At 41.0% G+C, this 20,956-nt stretch overlaps 2 long non-coding RNA genes across 2 annotated transcripts in view; both read left to right on the top strand.

Moving 5' to 3' along the window:
• The first annotated feature begins 644 nt into the window (after nt 1-644).
• LOC119263183 lies at nt 645-1,750 on the top strand. The gene is made up of 3 exons (XR_005130175.1): nt 645-736; nt 928-1,007; nt 1,680-1,750. It is a non-coding gene; the product is annotated as an uncharacterized LOC119263183 (long non-coding RNA).
• Nucleotides 1,751-16,952: 15,202 nt separating this feature from the next.
• The window catches only part of LOC108415603, a 50,797-nt gene continuing 46,793 nt past the window's right edge, over nt 16,953-20,956 (top strand). The window contains exon 1 of the long non-coding RNA XR_001857036.2: nt 16,953-17,432. This is a non-coding gene — a long non-coding RNA (uncharacterized LOC108415603). The remainder of the gene's footprint in view (nt 17,433-20,956) is intronic.

Below are 20,956 nucleotides of genomic sequence, written 5' to 3'. Positions count from 1 at the left end.
GTGCAGGGGCTGGGCCCATGTTTATGTTTTGTCCGTTGCCTAGCAATGGCACTGTTTTTGCTTATAGAGCCCCTCCGCCCCGGGGCAGGACAACCTGCGGGCGCTCTCTCCTTTCTCACTCACTCACTCACTCACTCACTCACTCACTCACTCACTCACTCACTCACTCACTCACTCACTCACTCTCTTTCTTTTTTCTCAATCTTCTCTAACTCTCCTTTTTCTCTCTCCTTTCTATCTTTCTCTCCCTCCCTCTCCATCTGCCTCTAATTCAGGAAAACAAGAGTAACTCTTGTCAGTGCACCAAAAACTTGTTACAAGAAAAATACGGAGCAGAAGAAAGAAAGGAAGAGGAGGGGAAAAAAAAAAGAAGCTCACTCCAAAGTTGAAAACCACACCACAGTGCATTCTGTGTGTACACGTGCAGCCGAAATGTGACTCAGAGAGAGGGAGAGGGGAGGAGAGAGTAGAGAAATATAAAATAAAGTGTTCCAGAGTTTATGGGTGCTGTAAAAGTTTGGCTGTGTTTCTGTTTTACAGGCCAGGTTCCATGCCTCTGGGGTTCAGCCTGAACCCACCCCGTCCCATCCTAGAACTGCTCTCTCACCCCCACATTCATCTCACTCGCTCCTCTCTGTGAGAAAGCTGAAGACATGCTCTTATCGAGGTTCCTGCAGAGGCAAATCAGTTACCTTCCACTGTGGGTGGTGCAGCTATTGCAATGCAGAGTCGAGATGTGGGTAAATGGCCATGTTTGTTACTTGTATGACCTGTTCTGTGTTGTAGTTTGTAATATGTGCAAAATTTATAACTATATTTAGTGACCCTTATTTACACTATATGTCCCAAAGGTTGTGGACACCTGCTCGTCCAGCGTTTCTTCTGAAATTACGGCTATTAACAGGCAGTTTGCCCCCTTTGCTGCAGAAACCCCCTCTACACTTCTCAGGCTTTGCACTGGATGCTGGAACGTTGCTGTGAGGACTTGACTGCATTCAGCCACAAAGGTATCAGTGAGGTCAGGTACTGATGTTGGATTATAAGTTGTGGATCACAAACATCCCTCCAACTGATCCTAATGATACTGGATGGTGTGCCATCACTCAAAAGAACACAGTTCCACAGCTCCACAGCCCAGTGCTGGAGGGCTTTATATCTCTCTTGCCATGCTTGGCACTGTGCAAGGTGACCTTAGGCTCATGTGCAGCTGCTCCAGAGTGTTCAACTCTATTGGTAATGCTTTTCTGTCCAGATTGATCAAGCTGTGTGTGCATTTGAACACTTGCATCAGCAGTGGATGCACCATAAACTAGCTGAATTCACAAATCAGAAAGCGGTGTCTGGATGCTTTTGGACGTAATGTACTTGTATTTGAATAAAATTACTTTGAAGTTAAATCAAACTGAACTGAACACGAGAGGCCATTACGTAGGCCCATTAACTCCATTTGAGGTACCTTAGGAGTGAAACTCATTCACCAGTGTAGCTCCTGCTGTTTCCAATGCAGCTTCTCAAAAGACACATTTTCAACAGCTATTAAAACAGAATAAACAAATAGACTTAGCATGAATGTTTGTTTATGATATTGCAAAGACTCTCTCTCTCTCTCTCTCTCTCTCTCTCTCTCTCTCTCTCTCTCTCCCTCTCTCTCCTTCTCTTTCTCTGCCTCTGTTTTCCAGATTTGATCCACAGCTGAACTGCCGTAATGACGCATGTTTCTTCCTCTCTTTTTACCACTGTTTAAATTTCCCTCTTACACTATAATCATCATTTCTCTTCTTCACCCTCTATACCACCACTAAAATCATCTCCCAACTATATTCAATGAGACTCACTGTCTAAACCAAGGGTCGGCAGCATGTGGCTCTGGAGCAAAATTTGGATTTTTAGGTAAAAATAAAATAATCCTCCTTTGCAGTAAAATAAAGCTCTACTGATCATTCTAACGCAGTTTTAACAATAAATGGTCTTAAACGCTGGAGTTAATGTAGTACTGCTAATTATCCCTTTAACCCTGAAGGTTGGTGCAGAAACTGTGGGTCACCATTGCAACGCAGTCCTAGCTAATAGATAATATAAAGACAAAGAGAAAGATTTAAGACAGACATTGATTATTTGGAGACGAATGGACTTATTTGCATTTATAATCACTCCAGCTGGTTTCCTGATCCGTTTAATCTGCAACAAAAAACTGTCAAACAAGTTGCTTCTCATTCGCCAGCTTCTGGTTGGAATTGTCCTGTTCCACCTTAAATGATGCAGCAGTTACATTCTGTTGCCTCTGGCACCATTTAAGGTGGAACGGGAAAATTCAAACGAGAAGTTAAGAAGCGACTTCAGCCTCATAAAAGCCAAACACCTTCGCCAAAAAGTTTCCTAGCTAAGCTACAGCTTAAAGCAGAGCAAAGAAAACCTGCATTTTGCTTATATTGTTTAGCTTATACTAGTACATTAGTGCCTTCCGCCCGATGACTGCTGGGATAGGCTCCAGCACCAACCCCCCCCCCCCCCCACCCCCCCCACGACCCTTACGGATGGATGGATGGATGGATAGTACATTAGCACACACTGAGACACATTTATATCCAAGATGGTAAAACGAACATAAAATGTTGTTGCTCTCAAGGACAAAATGGCTCTTCTTAACAAGTAGACCAGTGGCAGTAGGGGGGCAGTCGTGGGCTAAAGGTTAGGGAACCAGCCCTATGACCAGATGGTCGCTGGTTCAAACCCCTTGGCTAACAGTCCATGACTGAAGTGCCCTTGAGCAAGGCACTGAACCCCCAATTGCTCCCCGAGCACCGTGGATAGGGCTGCCCACTGCTTCGAGCAAGTGTGCTCACTGCCCCCGAGTTTGTGTGTTCACTAGTGTATTGTATAGTGTATAGTGTAATGTATGTGGGTGTTTCACTGCATGGATGGGTTAAATGCGGAAACACAGTGACAAATAGTTCTGAATTCTGGTCACCAACTGTCCTCCTGGAGATCTACTCTTTTGCACAGTTTTGTTCCAACCTGTATCTAACATGCTGCCTCCTGCTTATCTAACTCTAATGCATCCAGCCAATCATGGACCTCTGAAGAACTAAATGAGCTGGAACAGGTGTGGTAGATTGCAGTTGGAACTTGAGAGGAAGGGTAGATCAGGGCTTGTGACCACTGATCTAGGCTCATTTTGCATGTGTAACTGAACTGCTGCAAAACAATAGCCAGTCTGAATGTCTTGAACATCTCCAGGTGGAATTCCTCGGCCTGGTGTCTACTGCCCGAGGCCACTCTACCAGCACTCAAAATACCTGAGATGAATGTACTGCCAAAACCACTCGGACTGGGAATCACTTTAAAAAAAACGTGATCTGAATGCAGGATAGCTCTTTTCTAAGAATGATACACAAGGCTTGATGTGACATGCAACAAGCTGCAGATAGTTATTAAAGCAGCAGGAACTAGCAGTCTGTCTGTCAGTGGGTGATTTGCTTGTTTTATGGTAAATCTTGATTACTGCACCTATAAAATGACTGCTCTGAAGCTGTGGACTGCATTGAAGCTAACAGCACACTAACACTTTGACACACTAACACATTCACTATTTAAAGAAGCCATCTGCTGCTCTCACTGCTTTACTGGGTTATATTTACAGAAGCAGCACTTGTTCTAAGTGTATTTAAAAGCTGTCATTGAATTTTTATGCTGTGCACGCAAAAGCACAAACTCAGTCAGGATTACTAGCACGCCTATGGCTAACAAATGCTAAAAAACAAGGCACACAGCATTAAATGTTCCAAACTCCTAATCACTCCCATTACTTCTTTCTGTCCTGACCTTGATCTCCCTGCCTGGTTTTGGAAAACAGTAGACCATTTCATAGACACATGTGAGGAGCTCAGGCCCATCCTCGTATTAGCACTGGGCCTGTCTGCATTCCCTGGGCTAAGCACTGTAAACAGTGGCACCTCCCTTCACTGCATTTTTCCATTTTAACATGGAACGCCACTCCACTGCAGCAGACACGGCCGGCACATTTACCAAACATTCTGGCATGGTTTCTGAAGGAGAGGAGGGAGTGTTTGCTTCAAGCGTTGCTGTTGCAGCCACAGTCATAAAGTGCTGAAGCAGCTCCTCTCTGTGCCGCGTGGTAATTCTTCTTAACATAGGGTTATAGCTATGTTCAGATCTCCTACAGTACTGTGCAAAATTTAAGCCAGCCAGGAAAACTGAGGTGTTTTTGTAACACTACCAAACATAGAATAAATACAAATAAACATTAATCGCACTGTGTGGCAGAAGAGTCAAGAGAGGCCAGAATTTAAACTCGAAAAACTTGAACAAGGCAGAAAAGCCAAGTGAAATAAAAGCAAACAATGGTCACCTCCAGCAAAGCAATTCCAGTCTATGGTAGTCACAACCCCATGCTAACTGAACCCCTCCCTGACATAGAACAGCACAAGTAAACACATGCACACACTTAAAACTAAAAAACAACAACACAAACAACTTTAACAGTCTCTTTTTCTGGGAGAAGCCATTCATCTCCCATGAACCTCTTCTTGTGTCCTCTTTGCATACATGCTTGTGAGCTCCATTGATAGAGCGCAACTCCAGCCAATGACAGAACACCACAATACACTAGAAAGTAATTCAAACTTTTACAGGTTTGGTTACTTTTCTCCATCATGCAGTCCAGCCATTGCATGGACTTGTCCAATTCCACCATCATCACGCCTGATTTCATTTAATAATGTATTGATTTGCCAAACCAGGTACTGACAAATACGCAGCTGTCTCATGAAAATGCCTGAAAATGGTGAAGTTAACATGCTATGGCTCTTAGCGTGTTATCTTAACCACATTTATTCTAATGCTAGTGTTTTCCTGAGCAAATAAACACTCTCTGTGTAGATTTAAATACAATTTTCTAAGGTGGGCTAAGAATTGCACCCTATACTTTATCAGTCCTCATGGACGTGAAACATTTCAAGTGCAGCAAGTGTTTCAGCCAGCTAACTTTGTTTACCTTGAGTATGAGAGTAATTATAGGCTTAAGTGGGAGCTAGAACCTCTCTGCTGATTCAAGGCCTTGTTCCAAAAAAAGATTCCACTCTGCTCAACTGTCTCTACCAGGCAGGGTCTGTGTCACAGTGCACTTACTATAAGAAATGAACAAAGGTTTTCACGTAAGCCATTTCCAATTGCTCAATCACAAGCCAAGCTAAAATGTAGGTTATTCTTATAATTTGATGTAATGTTTCTCAAACGGTCCTCACGGCCACCCAGACAGTCCACATTTTTGCTCATTCCCATGTCCCAACACACTAAGAGCAAAAATGTGGACTGTCTGGGAGGCCCTGAGGACTGTTTATTAACCACTGGTTTAGAAAAAGCCAAGACATGTTTTGCATCTTTAGTCTTTAGGTAATGGAGGCAGGGCTGCTATTTTTGGATGGGCATGACAGATGTGCAGTGGACCAAACCAAATGTCATTTTTTTTACATATTTACAGCAAAGTAGTGACCCAACCAACAAATCAAACTTGGGATTCATTACAAAAAAAAATTAAAAATTGCTTTGTATAAAGCAGCAATAGTGTCTAACTTTAATATTCTTGTCATTTCTCCATTTGATTCTGGTGTTTATGGTTTTGAATTTAATGAGTCAGTTGTTTAACGTTGGATTACAGTCGGTGTGCTTGGTTTTGTGTTTTTGGTTTTTATTCATGTTACCAGTCCATATGTAGCGCCGACTGTCTTGGAAAAGTTTTGATTTTTTTCTTCTATGGCAAGTTTTGTTATACTCTGAGATTGAAATTCTCAGTAAACTCCTCATAGTTATTGTTTGTGGTTAAACTGGGATTTTGATGTGAAAAATGGAATTAGAATATTAAATAAAATACAAATTTTAGAGTGCATTTTTATTTTTTTGGGTTTATATATGAATACGAATTAAATATAAAAACTTAATTTAAACAGTTGTTTATGTGGAAATAAAACGCAACCAACTGTGGATTGCATTCATCTCTATTCTAGACCAGTTAAATCAGTCCAATGTTAATCAGAATGTCTTAGGACCTATGCCTACATTTATCCATCTTATTCTGACATTCTGCATTAAAGATAACAAGCTCTTTATGTATGTATGTAAAGTATCTGTTTTCTGTCTTGTATGTTGTGAGTGAGTACAAACCTCAGTACTAGTTTCTGTTTTTACATGTAGTATGTCATTACATTGTCTACAACACTCATAAACAGCCTGACCTGAATGTGCCATGTGACACATCACACCTTGATCACATGATTGATATATTAGCTGCATCAGGTGAACAACTTTGCATCAACTTATATTTATGCTTATTTTGTCATATTGAATAAAAATTGATGAAGGATATGGCAAATATTGAATAGAAGCACTAAATGTCACTCAAATGTTTTTGCTTTCATTTGAGGTGGACAGGAAAAAAGGAAAGATCTATGTTGGAAATGCATTTGCCAAATCAGGTGTTTCAGCTTTTGCTTGGTCACAGTAACACAACACAACGGAAGGCAGCAGGTACCAGTGAACTGATGAGGAAATTAAAACATACATCTTATCAATGTACAAAACAGGTTGGTGAAGAACATAATGTGCCCATTACTGACATTTCCTGATCATTATGCATTTTGTTTCTCTACACTCTCATGATGTAAAATAGCCTAAATCCAAGAAATTAAATGAAACAGCAACAAGTGATTCAACAATAAGGATTTCTTTGTTAACTTTTTTGATATTTCTCAAAAGTGTTTTATAGACGCAAAATGTATTTCATTCATTTGAATGTAATTTGATGGCTGTATGGAACAAAGCTTGTGGCTTGTGTGAACAAAGATGGTGAAAAAACAAGCTAGAGGTTTTCACAAAACCTTGAAAAAAGTTTATAATAAACTACTTTCAAGCTCTTGTTCCTTCTAAATAATCTTAACTTTTGACACAGCTGACCGTGATGTTTTAATAGTCAGGTTTGAAAACACTGAACGGTTTAGGTCTTAATTGACAGACCAACATCCAGTTTGTCAGTGGGGAATTTACAGAACAAAATGGTGCAATATGGTGTCCCACAAGGCTCCATTTTAGGGCTCTTAATGTTTTTTGCAAGACACCGGATACATAATCTGTAAACACAAAGTTACGTTTCAATTTATAATAGTCCGTTATACATGTCTATATATAAAAGCCTGAATGACCAGGAACTCTGATAAAATGGAAGTGTTGATGTTGGGATTTAAATCTACTTGAAATAAATTTACGTTTTTTATCCTTGATCTCAATGGGCTCTCAGTGCAACCAAAAACTACAGTTAAAGAACCTGGAGTAACAGTGGAGGCTAGTTTATTTAAGCCTCATATCAGTAATATCTCTAAGACTGTAGTTTATTACTTGAGAAACATATCCAAACTACACACATGCTGTCCATACAATATACTGAGAAATCAGTTAATTGCTGCTGTTGGAACAATTTTTGTCGTTTTTTGGGTTTGACATAATTTGAAAATGCCTGTTGGCCTTTACATTGTGTATAAAGTTCATGTTGAATGGCCCGAAGAAGCAGCCCAAAATGACTTCGACATCGACTTACATTAAAAGTAAAGTAGGCTTTTTCCTTCTCCTGTAACGTTACCATTTTGGAGATACAAGGTTTTCTTCTGATGACAGTGATATGCTTTTATAGCTACTAGAACTATTAGAGCACTGTAATACCATAAGGTGTTACTGGTTGGTCATCTAGGCACCAAACCAAAGGTTTTATTTAGTTTTGTGTTCATTCCTACTTCTAAGACTTCAGGTCTTACTTATCTTACCTACGATATTTAAATTCCTGTGTAAAGTTATATATGAAGAAAGATGTATTCTTCTTCTTCTTATTGTTGTTGTTGTCATAATTATTACTACACTTTAGGCATGGTTTACACAAAGGTAATCAGTGGGACATAAACTTAACATTTTGTGTTAGCTATATTATACTGAACTTCCACCCATCTTCACCTTTTTTCTCCTGATTCTTGCACTGCTCCTGTCTCCTCTACCTCTTCACCATCTCTCCTTGACCTCTTAACCTCCCACAGCTGCAGAGAGCTATGCAGATGTGCTTCACTGAGAATAAGGAACAGTCTCTCAGCACAGAATGGAACTCCTGCACCCAGGGAGCCTCCTCTCATCACAGACCATAATTCAAAGCTAGGAGACCAACTTGCTGCGAAAGACAGACAAGCACACAAATGTAAACAAACTAGAAAGGTTGAGTGGTTAGCACTGTTGTTTGAATCATCAAGCGACAGGCCTGGTCATGTTTCCTGAGCCATCACTGTATGAGGACACTCAGAAACATTTCAAAACCCTCAAAACAGTCGGACAAACAGTGCTTGTATGTTTGCATAGACAAGTGGACATATTATAAACTGATAATATGAGAACAACATGTGTGAGCTCTTCAATGCTAAATGCTGTAAAACAGCACTGGGGGCAGAGCCTGAGACCTCCAATGAAGATAAGTTGAAACATGTGTATGTGAGTGTGTGTGCGTGTGTGTGTGAGATAGAATGAGGGTTGTAAAGGAGAATAAATGCTGGGGGTATATTGGGGGCCCTGATTGTTTCCTTGTCCCAGATTGACCTCACTAATTGCATATGTGCATACGGTTCAGTGCAAAAGTCAGAGATTTCCACATTATTCATACAGCTTCCAGCCAAAACAACCATGATGGTATTCATTTTTCAGCATCGAAGAAAATGCAGAAACAGAATATCACACAGTAGCCTCAGCAACTCAAGATAATATCATTTTTCCAGTTTTTAGAGTCTTCAGTTCTTCTGAGGAGACTTTTAGTTTATCTTTTGACCCTTGTGTGGTGTTCAGGTCTATGGCACCCGATTTTGATGCTTACCAAACAAATAAATGATGCAATTTATTATTATTTTAACCTTAGATTCCTTGGCCATTGCGCATTTTCTGTGAAGAACACATAAAATAACACATTTTCAATTACTTTACACATTTATATTACACATGTGGTGTTGGGGTGAACCTGCAGGGAATAAAAGTGTGAAGGTGCTGTTTCCTTCACTCTATTCTCTTCCTACACAGCCTGCTGTGTATGTGTGCGTGTGTGTGTGTGCGTGTGTGTGTGTGTGTGTGTGTGTGTGTGTGTGGCTGCTGACTGGCTACAGCTGCTAAAGGAGAACCCTACACTGGCCACTGGAGATATTTTAAACATCTGGTATTTTTACATTAATTGTTGTGGCTGTATTGATTTAAGAAAATAATGCAGTGGGTCCACCAGACCACTGAGTAACAAAGACATCAACACCACACAAGGGTTAATCTGCAGGGATATATGTTTCAAAATTCAGTCTTAGAAGTTTGTTTCATGTTCTGCTTCTCATTATCCAATAATCCCAAACAGTCAGTGATGTCAAGGTCTGGGCTCTGAGGTGGACAATACATTGTTCTGAGAACACCACGGTACAGCTTGATTGTCTCAGCAGCGTGCTTGGGGTCATTATCTTTGTGTACAATGAGTCAAACATTTTCCAGAGGATATGGAAATAATGCATAAAGTACTAAAATTTGTATGTACTTGTCAACGTTCAGGCTGCCTTCAAACCCTGATTCTCCACTATGCTTGACTGATGGTTGTAGACATGGTTTGAAAGGCTTTCAGTGCTTTGACAGTGTACATACAGCCTTCTGCTACTTATATTTCTTTATATTATATTTATATTAATATTAATATAATTAATATTTCTTTAGGCCCATTCATCATGAAATTTACAGATATTGTAAAGGGCAACAGGCATTTTCAAATTATGTCAAAAACTGAAAAACAACTAAAATGAAAATATAAGCCTTTGTTCCAACATCAGCGATATGTATATATATTTTTCCTCCTTTGAAAAATGATAGCTGCTTTATACATTGTGTGAACATTCCATGATAATAAATGGTGCAAAATGATTTATAATAAAATCATTATCTACATCTGCTACTTTAAAAGCTAATCAAGTTTTTTTCAAGGTTTTGCTATGACACCAATGACATATAGACACAGTACATACAGGCAGCTATGAGACAGACACATCCATAGATATATGCATACTTCACATTTTCATCCCTAAGCTCGTCTAATGCACAGACGCTGACTGTTTTGCTATGGCCTGACTGTGTGGTTTACTGTTACCAGAAAAATACCTAGCACCCTGTGGCCTATAACCTCTAACCCCAGTTACAGGGCACTATGTGGAGACACATGTGTGGAGGAGGGTTAAGACGGAGTGGATGAAAAAACATAAAGGCACTGCTAACCTGATAATGCAAGAAGTGGAACGCCAACAAGCCACAGCTCTAGGCCAGTGGAACAGAATACATATGCACACCTGACAGCAGTTCAAACCCCCCTCTGGTATGTGTTAGGCCTTTCTTCTTTTGAAGACCGCACCATGAAGAGACTTCGACTATAGATGTTTTGAAGAGAGATGAGAAGTGAGGACATGGAGAATGGAATGGATTTAAAGAGAAAAAAGCAACAAATCCCACTGTATTCCATTACCCTGCACTTCATCTGAGCAAACTGCGATCCTGTGTTTTTTTTTCCTCTGCCTGTTCTCTGGGGGCGATCTGACCAGAACTGAATGATGGCTGCTCCAGAGCTGCGTCTCAATCAATAAGCTAAATGGTCCTAGTGCACTTTATTGGGCATGGATGCAATTAGCATAAAATCAGTTTTATTTCATTACACTCTTTCCTCCCCCACCGCGCTCTCTCTCTCTCTCTCTCTCTCTCTCTCTCTCTCTCTCCCTCTCTCTGCGCTTCTCTCTGGAGGCTAAACTTTTAAATAAGTCGTAAATGATCTACAAGCCTCATTATGCCTTTTACTTTGCAACAGTAGTGACCAGTGTTGGCCTTACTGGAAAACATGCAATTCTGCATTAGGTCGGAGATGCTGGGAAGTGAAGCCATATGTAATCTAATTCTGAGCATCTTGTGACTCAGGCCTTAACGCTCACTTTCTCAGAATACAGTGACTCTAGTGGTCTGTAAGACCATGTGCTGGGATACCGATGCCACACAGCTGTAAGTAAGTGAACTTGTCCACCTAACAGACCTGCTATTTCAGCTGCCGTAAATGACATAACACCTTGGATGGTCTCATTTCATTCTGCCAACATAACACAAATCGCTTTCCAGTCTAGTTCCAAAGCACATACAAGTGCAAATCTGTCTTAAGGTTGGCTCGGCTACGTGTATTTAATAGAATTCAAGGCCTCATCATGGTTAGAGTGTTACATATTCAGTGCAGGCCCTTGGTTCTGAACCACACACCAAAAATCGGTCCGTCTAGTCACAGTACTAAATGAGAAATATTGGCTAGACGGCTACATACTGTGTTTGCTGGCCCATGAACGTCTGTCCCATCTCCAAGTAGGGCTTCAGAGACAGGGAAAGAGAATGTATGGACTCTATTTTTGGCACTTTGTAGTGGTTTCCCCTGGCTTCTGGAACAGATTTAGGTTGTATGCCTACATTTGAAGCGACAGTATAATTCTGACCTTCTTCTTTTGCATAACTGTCACAATGTGGGACCACAATCTAGACTTAAAGATACTGCTGCAGTGTGCTCTCTCAGAGAGAAGGCCAGGTTTGTTATCCCTTAGAAGTCAAGAGTTATTACTTTCATTTTGCTATAGTATTCAAATAAAGTAATTCTATATTTATATTTTACAGATTTAAGTCTGCACTTCTAACTGTTTTGTGTTTGTTTTGAAGTCAACAAATGACAAAAACATGGCAAAAAAGATGTTTGTCTTTCTGCAAATGCACAAAAATAACTGCATGACATTCAAATCATAATATAGTGTCTCCTCATCTCCTTTTTTACACAAATGTGGTATTGATTGATATTTTAGAATTTTTTTCACCTATTCGCCTATTTTTCTCCCTCCAAATTTGTCATAGCCAGTTACACCTGCTAGCTCTCTCCTCCTATGACACAATGTCACGAAACTAGGAGAATAAAGGCTAAGCACATGCTTCCTCTGAGATACATGAAGCGCCGCCACATCTTTTCAAACTGCTGACATCACTAAAAGAGCTCAACATAGTGAAAACACTAACTCCTAATTCTGTTATGCTAGCCCCCCACCTTGTCTAACATCACGCAGAGTGATGTGTGGAGAAGGGAGGAACATTTTGTCCACTGAGAGTGAGGCAGATTATGCTCTTGGTCTCCCAGTTATGGATGACTATGGCACTGTGGTACTGAACTTGGTGTCTCCTGTTAAAAGGGCTAACAGACTGTAGATCAGTGGCATAACAAGTCATCCCCGGGGCCCATATTCATAGCTTTTGGTCCAGACACCCCCAATCCGACACACACATCACCAGGCAAGTCCAGCTAGACCTGACAGCACAAAATCTTGGGCCGAGGTCATTGTGATCTAATAGTAGAAAACATCCATCCATCCATCCATTTTCTCGCGGGGGGGGAGGGAGGGGGGGTGCTGGAGCCTATACCAGCGGTCATCGGGCGAAAGGCAGGAGTAGAAAACACTGAAAACATAAAAACACACAACTTTGCAAGACCCAACAAGCATTTTCCACTGATTTCAAAACTAAGCCTTGAAATGAATGAGAACAGAGAATTAGATCAAATAACATCACACCTACTGCAAAGTACAAGAGGCTGTTAAGAAAACCACTACTGCAAGAAAGTGAAGTACAACATAAATAGCTGAAACCCCATAGCCGATGGTGCAAACTTCACCAATACAAATGAATTTTTGATGCAGTTTCTCTCTTTGCTTTAGTTATTCATCTAAAGACTTCAGTAACTACTTTGAAACTAATGTGTAAGTTTCAAGTTTGAAAAACTTAAGTGCGCACCTAGATGTGGACCTGTTGCAGGTTTAGGGGTCATGTGTGCTCCAACAGAGAAATCTGAGCAAAGTGCTTGAATGAACATTACAGCTCACCTACAGCTGAAAGAATGTTGTTTCAAAATACAGTAACCTCACACAGTGCATCACTCTGTACTGTAATCCTCCCGTCATCTCATTGTGCTATATTAGTGTTGGCGCCCTGGAGGCCTTGTCAGGATAGAGATTAAGCCTTGTGTGTGTGTGCGGTGATGGTGGGGGGGCTATACTATAGCAGCTGCTTCTCTGTAACTCTGCCGACCACTACAAACCCTTAAGTCTAATGTGATCGCCTGTCAACATTTACAGATGAGACTCACAAGAGAGTCAGTTCTCTAATGCTGCCAAAAAGACTAACCAACAGTAAAATAAAACCAGGAGAATAAAATGGGCATTTAGAGGCTTTAACATCCACAAGCATTACATTAACCTTTTAAACCAGTGGTTAGCAATCTTATCCACAAAGGGTCAACGTGGTTGCAGGTTTTCATTTCAGTGAAGCATAAGCTCACCAGATTCCACTTGTTTAATTAGTTGGTCTCAATCTTCAAACAACTGATTAGTATTATATGAGGCGCTCCTGCTTGGCTGGAAGGAAAACATGCATCCACACCGACACTGTGTGGATCAGATTAATGACCCTTGCTTTAAACCCTGAGGGTAGTTTATTAAAACAAAAATACTGCTGTCAGCCCTGAATGACAAGGAACAACAAACTCACTAATGCAAATCATTGCTGCAACAGGCCTAAACACATACATGAATCAAAAATTAGAAAATAAATATTCACCCCATGCGTCTGAGCACTCACTGTGAAGACATGTTCTTTTCATGGAGATATTTTTTGTTGCTGGATTACACAGGCCTACTGGTTTTATGATTTCACATGTATTCAATGGATTTACTGGTTCTGGCAGTGGCGAACCATGCCTGTTAGAGTTTGGCCTTCAGTTCGGGCCATAAATATCTCTATGGGATTTCTAATACTATGTTAGCACAAAGCTAATGCTCATGAAATGAAATAAGTAGTGGTACCACAATACTTGCAGAGTTTAAGAAAAAACATGATTGCCCCATGAAACAAAAATGAACCACTTATTTCATACATGTATTTTTTTTTAGTTTCCAGAAATCATTAGGCCTAGACAGCCCTGAGGGCCCTGGTCATTAGGATTATGAGAGTTTAATAGGCCCAGCTTACACCTTGCACTAATATCTGTCTTGTATGTTCTTAAGTGGATTGCACTGTGTAAAGGTGCCAACTGGGTTCAAGGCATCACAGAAACGTATTGTGGTGTCCGGTATGCCTATAAGCATATAACATTTGTAATGTGAATGCTAAGAAGTCTCTAATCAACTGTGTCATCACAGCAGCTCTTTCTTTGTCTTTTCTTCCATTTGTTTATACGTTAGCAGTTCATGCAGTGTAAATGTTTGTAACAGCCCTTACATGTACACGAACAAGGCAGAGTTTTGCCTGACAACAAAAGCAGCGAGAGAGCGAATTTGCACTACACCCTTCTTCCAGTCACGAAATCTGTACATAAGTGATCACTGGAGATGCATTCAACATGCATAGAAACATCAAGTGTAAACAGCTTTATGTCTCAATGTCCATTTATAATCTGATCACTCGAAATACCAGGTATGAAAGTGGTCTTATTGCTTCAGTAATTAAACCTGCCATCTACACCAGGTTTTCACACAAATGCTGAAGTCTGGAAGAGCAATTAACTTATCCTGTAGAACCAAAGTGGTTTTTCTTTGCAACTGTTAATAGGTTGGAGAAGCTTTACAGAAAATGATCAAAAATCCCATCTGACCACATGAGAAACTGATTTACAAATAATGATCGCACTGCTGGATTAGATTAGTGCATTTATTAATTTTTTTGTTATGTAACTTTGTCATGTAATTATTTGCATAATGGCAGTTTGGTGGACTAGTATTTGTTAAAAAAAAGCAAACTTAGTAGTAACTAGATATGAATGATTTCCATATTTTGACAGTTATAATGCTTACAAGAGGAGTTATGGAATACCTGAATGTTCTGTGGGAGGGAGCATGCCCGAAACCCCTCCTCCTTCTAATTTAACACCCTATAAATTCCCATGTCTACTTTCTGGTTTTGCAATCCCCACCACCATCCCATCTTCTCTTTACTCCTCACTATCTGTCAGACCAGTCCTACAACCATCCAAAAGGGGGTCCAGCCGATGTTCTCAGAGTTCTTTCCCCTCCCTCAATCCAGCTAGATGTCACGCCAGTTTCAGAACACTGAGCATTAAAACAATAATACTGCCATCAACCTGACTTGGAAAAAAAAACACTACCTAGCAAATGCAAATCAGAGTGCAACAGGCCTAAACACACAAATGAATCAAAGAATGGAAATAATATTTCACAATGTTAGACATGCGCCATGCCTCTGAGCACTCTTTGAGAGAACATGTTCTTTGCATATAGATTTTTTTACTTGCTGGAGTACAAAGGCCTGTCACACAATTGGTGAATGTACAGTTTATTTATAATTTACATGTATTCAATGAGTTCAATGGTCCTGGCAGTGGTGAACCATGTCTGTTAGATAAACATATGAAAAAATTAAAATAAACAAAAAACACTATCACTTTATGCTAGTGCACCTATGGAATTTCTAATTGTATGTTAGCACCAAGCTAATGCTCATGAAATGTAATGAAATGAAATAAGTAATAGTACTACAATACTCACAGAGTTTAAATAAAATAAGTTTGAATATTCTAGGAAACAAAAGTGGACTCATGTCAGCTCATGTTCTCTCCCCTCCCTCAATCACATTCTCCCCTCATACTACCACCATATGTTTAAGGTACTGACCAAACTCACAAATGGCTCATTGGATTGAATAAGATTTTTGATACCCTTCTATAAATCTTATCCAACTGTGGAACAGTTGTTACAAAAAAAAGAGATTTGTGGGTGGAGCACAGACAGGTCAATTCAACAACATCAAGACAGTGTCTCTCTCTCTCTCTCTCTCTCTCTCTCTCTCTACCGCCCACCCACCCACCCACCCACACACTTACCCACCCACCCACCCACACACTTACCCACCCACCCACACACTTACCCACCCACACACTTACCCACCCACCCACACCCACAGATTAGTTGAACCCAGTCTCCCATGCCGGCCTGTGCCTCCTGCCCAATATGGAACTTTTTCACATTGTCTAGAATGGCTATCACACCCATCAGAGGAATTACATCACAAACATGCAAATGCATTGTGGTAGCTTTTGCAGCAGAAGTGTTGATGATGTTATTGTGGCAACAGCCTGACACTGCAGAATGTGCTGTTTGCCAGACATGCTATGGTCAGTGAGCAAACACAGATACTGTATATATAGATATAGAATTTCCGTTTCACAAACGTGTGAGGCTGAGAATACTGGACGGGAGAGAAACTTCACACACTCACATGCCCAGGACATGTTTCTCATGACATAGTAGACCGAATGTGCTAATGAAGTGGTTTTTGAAGAACAGAAAGTTCTTCAGTGCTGCCTGCTTCCCTAATAAAGCAGAATGCTGTGGCGGCTGCTGCTTGCTCTGATTCACAGAAGAGGCTCTAGAGGCATGGTATGCAGAGCTGTGCCGTGCGATCACCCCCTCCACCAAAGGGACGTTAATGTTGTTAATGTTGTTGTAGGTTAAAACTGTGTGTATGTGCTGCATGTGCTTTATTGTGTCAGGGTCTGGGTTTAGTTAGTGGGGGTTAGAGCATCTATTAAAAAAACATTGAATTGGCTAGAAATGACCTGCATGCTTTGCCTGGTTAAATGTATGTGCCTTTTCTGCTGATGCTGATGCTGATCAAGAGCACTTCTTGTACCAGAAATCATGGCCTCTTCCATGTGTTCTACTTTGGCAAGGTGCTACAACTGGTGTCAGAAGTGGGAGAGCACCACCCCCGCAGCAGGGACAGGAACGGTGCCTTGAGGAACTTCAATGCAGAGCCTATTGAAAGATCACAAAAAAGACAAGTATTTCTGACAGAGGAGCCAGAGTGGCAATGCTTGGTGTGGAGAAGCCAGCAAGACAGAAGCAGCTGGCAGCATCTAGCTGGGCCCGATAAATTAGAGCTCAGCTTCAGTGTGGAAGTGCCACAGTGAGCAGCACAGTGTTGCACAGTGGAGGAGTATGTGGGCCCTGAGCGAGCGTTGGAAGTTGAGAGACTGGTGTGCTGGCACTGCTGGAAGAAGGGACCCCACACCAGATAATGCCACAAACCTAAGCTAGCGGGGAAAATTAAACCAGCTGAGAGGAATGGTGGTGGCTGTGGATCTTGGGTTGAGTGAAGCGTAAGCGGCAGGCAGCTCACCATGCTTGACATCATGGGCTCGTCAATGTTCCTGCTATGACTAAAGCTTTCCCAAGCTTTCCTACAATGCTAACCTACACCAAGAGAGGCACATCAAATGGCTGGAAGGCGACCAACATCCTTTTCAGGTCAGTCCCGAACAGCAGAGCAGAGGTTGAGAGTCAGGACAGTGTTGATGGCAAGGAAAACAGCTCCTATCTCTTCTAATGGGGAGATAGCTAAAAGTCCAAAATGAAAGGCTCCATTAACATTTTATAAACATTTTATAATCAATGGTAAAATCTGAGCATGTTACGCCTATTGTGCACTTACACCTCCACAGTAAGGGGTTATTTTCTTGCTTGTGGCTTTAACAGAAAGCTGATTTAAGAGACCCTTATTAGTCCCACAACGGGGAAATTTCAACTCTGCATTTAACCCATCTGTGAAGTGAAACACCACATACACTCTAGTGAGCACACACACACACTAGGGGGCAGTGAGCACACTTGCCCAGAGCAGTGGGCAGCCCAATCCGCAGCACCCGGGGAGCAGTTGGGGGTTAGGTGTCTTGCTCAAGGACACCTCAGTCATGTGCTGTCGGCTCTGGGGATCGAACCGGCGACCTTCCGGTCCCAAGGCTGGATCCCTAACCTCCAGCCCACGACTGCCCACGATTGGCTCTTGCTAGTAAAGGGAAGGACGTTCTCTGTAAATAGACAGCATTTTGAGAGCTAAGAACTTTCCCATTCATTTGCAACCACTGATTCGTCTGTTCCTTCATAATATCTCTGCTGGACATGCTGTCTTGCTGCAGCAACTGTCATAAATGTTTGCTTAGACATTTTCCCACGTCATTTTGTAACCAGAGGACCAGTTTGTATAAAGTAATATGTATGGATAAGAGTTCAAGTAAACATGGGATATTAACCATATTAACAACTCAAAATCTCAGGCTTATTACATACTAAGGTTTATTATTCAATAACTACAGGGATTTCAGTGCAAACTGGTTTAGCCTTTCTTTGACCCACTAATGGGCTCTGGCCATGTAAGTATACATGCTTTATCCATGCATTATCTGATAGAGTGAGACATTTGGACAATACTGTGATTTTGAATTCTGGATTTAATCAGTACTTTTCAGCACTAACAGTAGACTTTGTCCTGATCATCCCACACTGGGTGCATTTTTGAGAGCATCCTGTCGGTATGTAAGTGCGTATGTGTGTGTGACTGTGTCTGTGCTCTCTCCTGGCACGTTTCTTGCTGCAGTGAGAGCTGCGCGCCATCTCTGAATGCCCCCTTGGTGATGCCCGCAGTCTGTGCCACTCACGACCCTGCGGTCCATGCCAGGGCATAAAGCTTCCCTTCATCCTCCAGAGAGAGGGAAAAGAAGCGAGGAAGAGAGAGAACGAGAGAGAGTGAGAGAAAGAGAGAGAGCGCGAGCGAGAAAGAGAGAGAGACAGAGAGAGCGAAAGAGAGAGAGCGAGCGAGAAAGAGAGACAGAGAGAAAGAGAGCGAAAGAGAGAGAGCGAGCGAGAAAGAGAGAGAGAGAGAGAGAGAAAGAGAGAGAGAAATGCCTGTCTCTTTTCTTACTGTGTCCATCAGGTCTGCAGGCTGACAGTGACTGATTGTAGATGTTGGCAGGATGCCTGCTGTAGAGCTGGCACACTGGCACACTGACTCTGACTCTATCGTGCCCACGTAGAGCAGCATTATGGGAAAACTTTGGTGACTTTCCAGAACATGTCACACAAACTTGTATTTTCACTTATTCTGTTCCATTATGCTGCATGTATAAGTCAAAGAATTCACAACTATTACTATAATAACAGTGCTGTCTATAACATAACACTGTTCTGAGGCACATAAGCGACTCGTAGCAAGAGCCAGGCCTGAGTACAGCCTCTACATTACAGTGTTACGTTACAGTGTTACAACTAAACCATCCTTAAAAAAAATCCATAATCCTCCCCATAAAAAATCATTTAGCAAATGTCAGGAAAGATCATGTAAATGTAACATTTCGACTTTATCCTGCTGTTCTAATTTGTTGTCAAGCATATATTTACAGTATGTTTTATAATATATCTATAGTTGAATTCATTTTGCTGCATTTATTACAGATAATATACATATTGCTGCCTGTATTATTTTGTATTTAGGTTGGTGACTTGTCTGGTTCTGTTTTTGAATGAATTTATTTTCATTGATGTTCCATTTTATTTATTATTGGCTATTACAATGAACCCAGTCTGTGAGATTAGTTGAATCTGTTGTAACTGGTAAATGGAAGGTGCTGAAAACAAAGTTTGATTTGTAGCAGAGATGTAGACGGTGCATGTATTTATAATCTAAAAATTAGGTGAAGCTTTGTTTTTCATTTAAAGATAGCCCAAGCGACAAATAAGCCAAAAATAAGCAAATGTTATCACTCATTACCTTTTAGAATTTATTTTTATATTACAACATTGATGCTTTTAAATCTGCCTCTTCAGATCAAAGCATTATGACGTATTTTACACCTGCAGTCAGGACTTCTCTTCGTATTATCCACCTCAGTATCATCTACATATGTCTCTCTGTGTCTCCCCTTCAATATAATGTTATCGTTTCTCATCATTTCTCAGATTCCCTGTCTCCTCTCTCGCTGTTCTCCGCTCTTTCCCTCCTCTTTGTCCTTTTCTGTCTGCTGTAGCCTGAGTCTCACTCAGCATCAGTCATGCAGAGTAAAGTTCAACACAGAAATAAACCAAACACTCTCTCACACACACTCGTAATGTTTCTAAATGTTTACTGTCTGAGCACTTGGAATGCGTACATGTGCAAGAGAAGGAAGGAGAGAGAGAGAGAGAGAGAGAGAAATACACAGAGAGACAGAGAGAGAGATTGAAAGAATGAGAGAGAGATAGAAAGAGAGAGAAAGAAAGACAGAGAAAGCGAGAGAGAAAAGGAGAGAGAGAGGGAGAAAGACAGAAGGAGAAAGAAAGACAGAGAGAGAGAAAGACAGAGAAAGAGAGAAAGACCGAGAGAGAGAAAAACAGAAAGAGAGAAAGAAAGAGAAAGACAGAGAGAAAGAGAGAGATAGAAACAGAGGGAGAAAGAGACAGAGAAAGACAGAAAGAAAGACAGAGAGAGAGAAAGAAAGACAAAGAGAGAGAGGGGGAAAGACAGAGAGAGAAAGAAAGACAGAGAGAGAGACAGAGAGAAAGAAAGAGAAAGACAGAAAGACAGAGATAGAGAAACAGAGAGAAAGAGAGAGAAAGAGAAACACAGAGAGACAGAGAAAGAGAGAAAGACAGACAGAGAGAGAGAGAAAAAGACAGAGATAAAGAAAGACAGAAAGAAAGAAACAGACAGAGAGAGGGAGAGAAAGAAAAAGAGAGAGAGAGAGAAAGAGAGAGAGAAAGACAGAGAGAAAGAGAGAGAGAGAGAAAGACAGATAGACAAAGATAAAGAAAGACAGACAGAGAGAGAGAAAGACAGAACACAGGAAAAGGAAAAAAGTGACAGATTGACAGATTTGTGATCATTAGACACATGGACGCATATTCTTGATAGGCCATGTCTAATAAGACAGTCATCAGAGCCACTTCAAACTGCCAAAGAATGAATCCACTCATAAAGAAGCAGAGGTCAATTAAAGTTCAATGTTTTTATTCCTTTGCTT

This window comes from Pygocentrus nattereri, chromosome 4 (assembly GCF_015220715.1).
Source record: "Pygocentrus nattereri isolate fPygNat1 chromosome 4, fPygNat1.pri, whole genome shotgun sequence".
NCBI lineage: Eukaryota > Metazoa > Chordata > Actinopteri > Characiformes > Serrasalmidae > Pygocentrus > Pygocentrus nattereri.
Note: the sequence above shows the minus strand (reverse complement) of the source record. Positions and strands in the feature narration are given on the sequence as shown.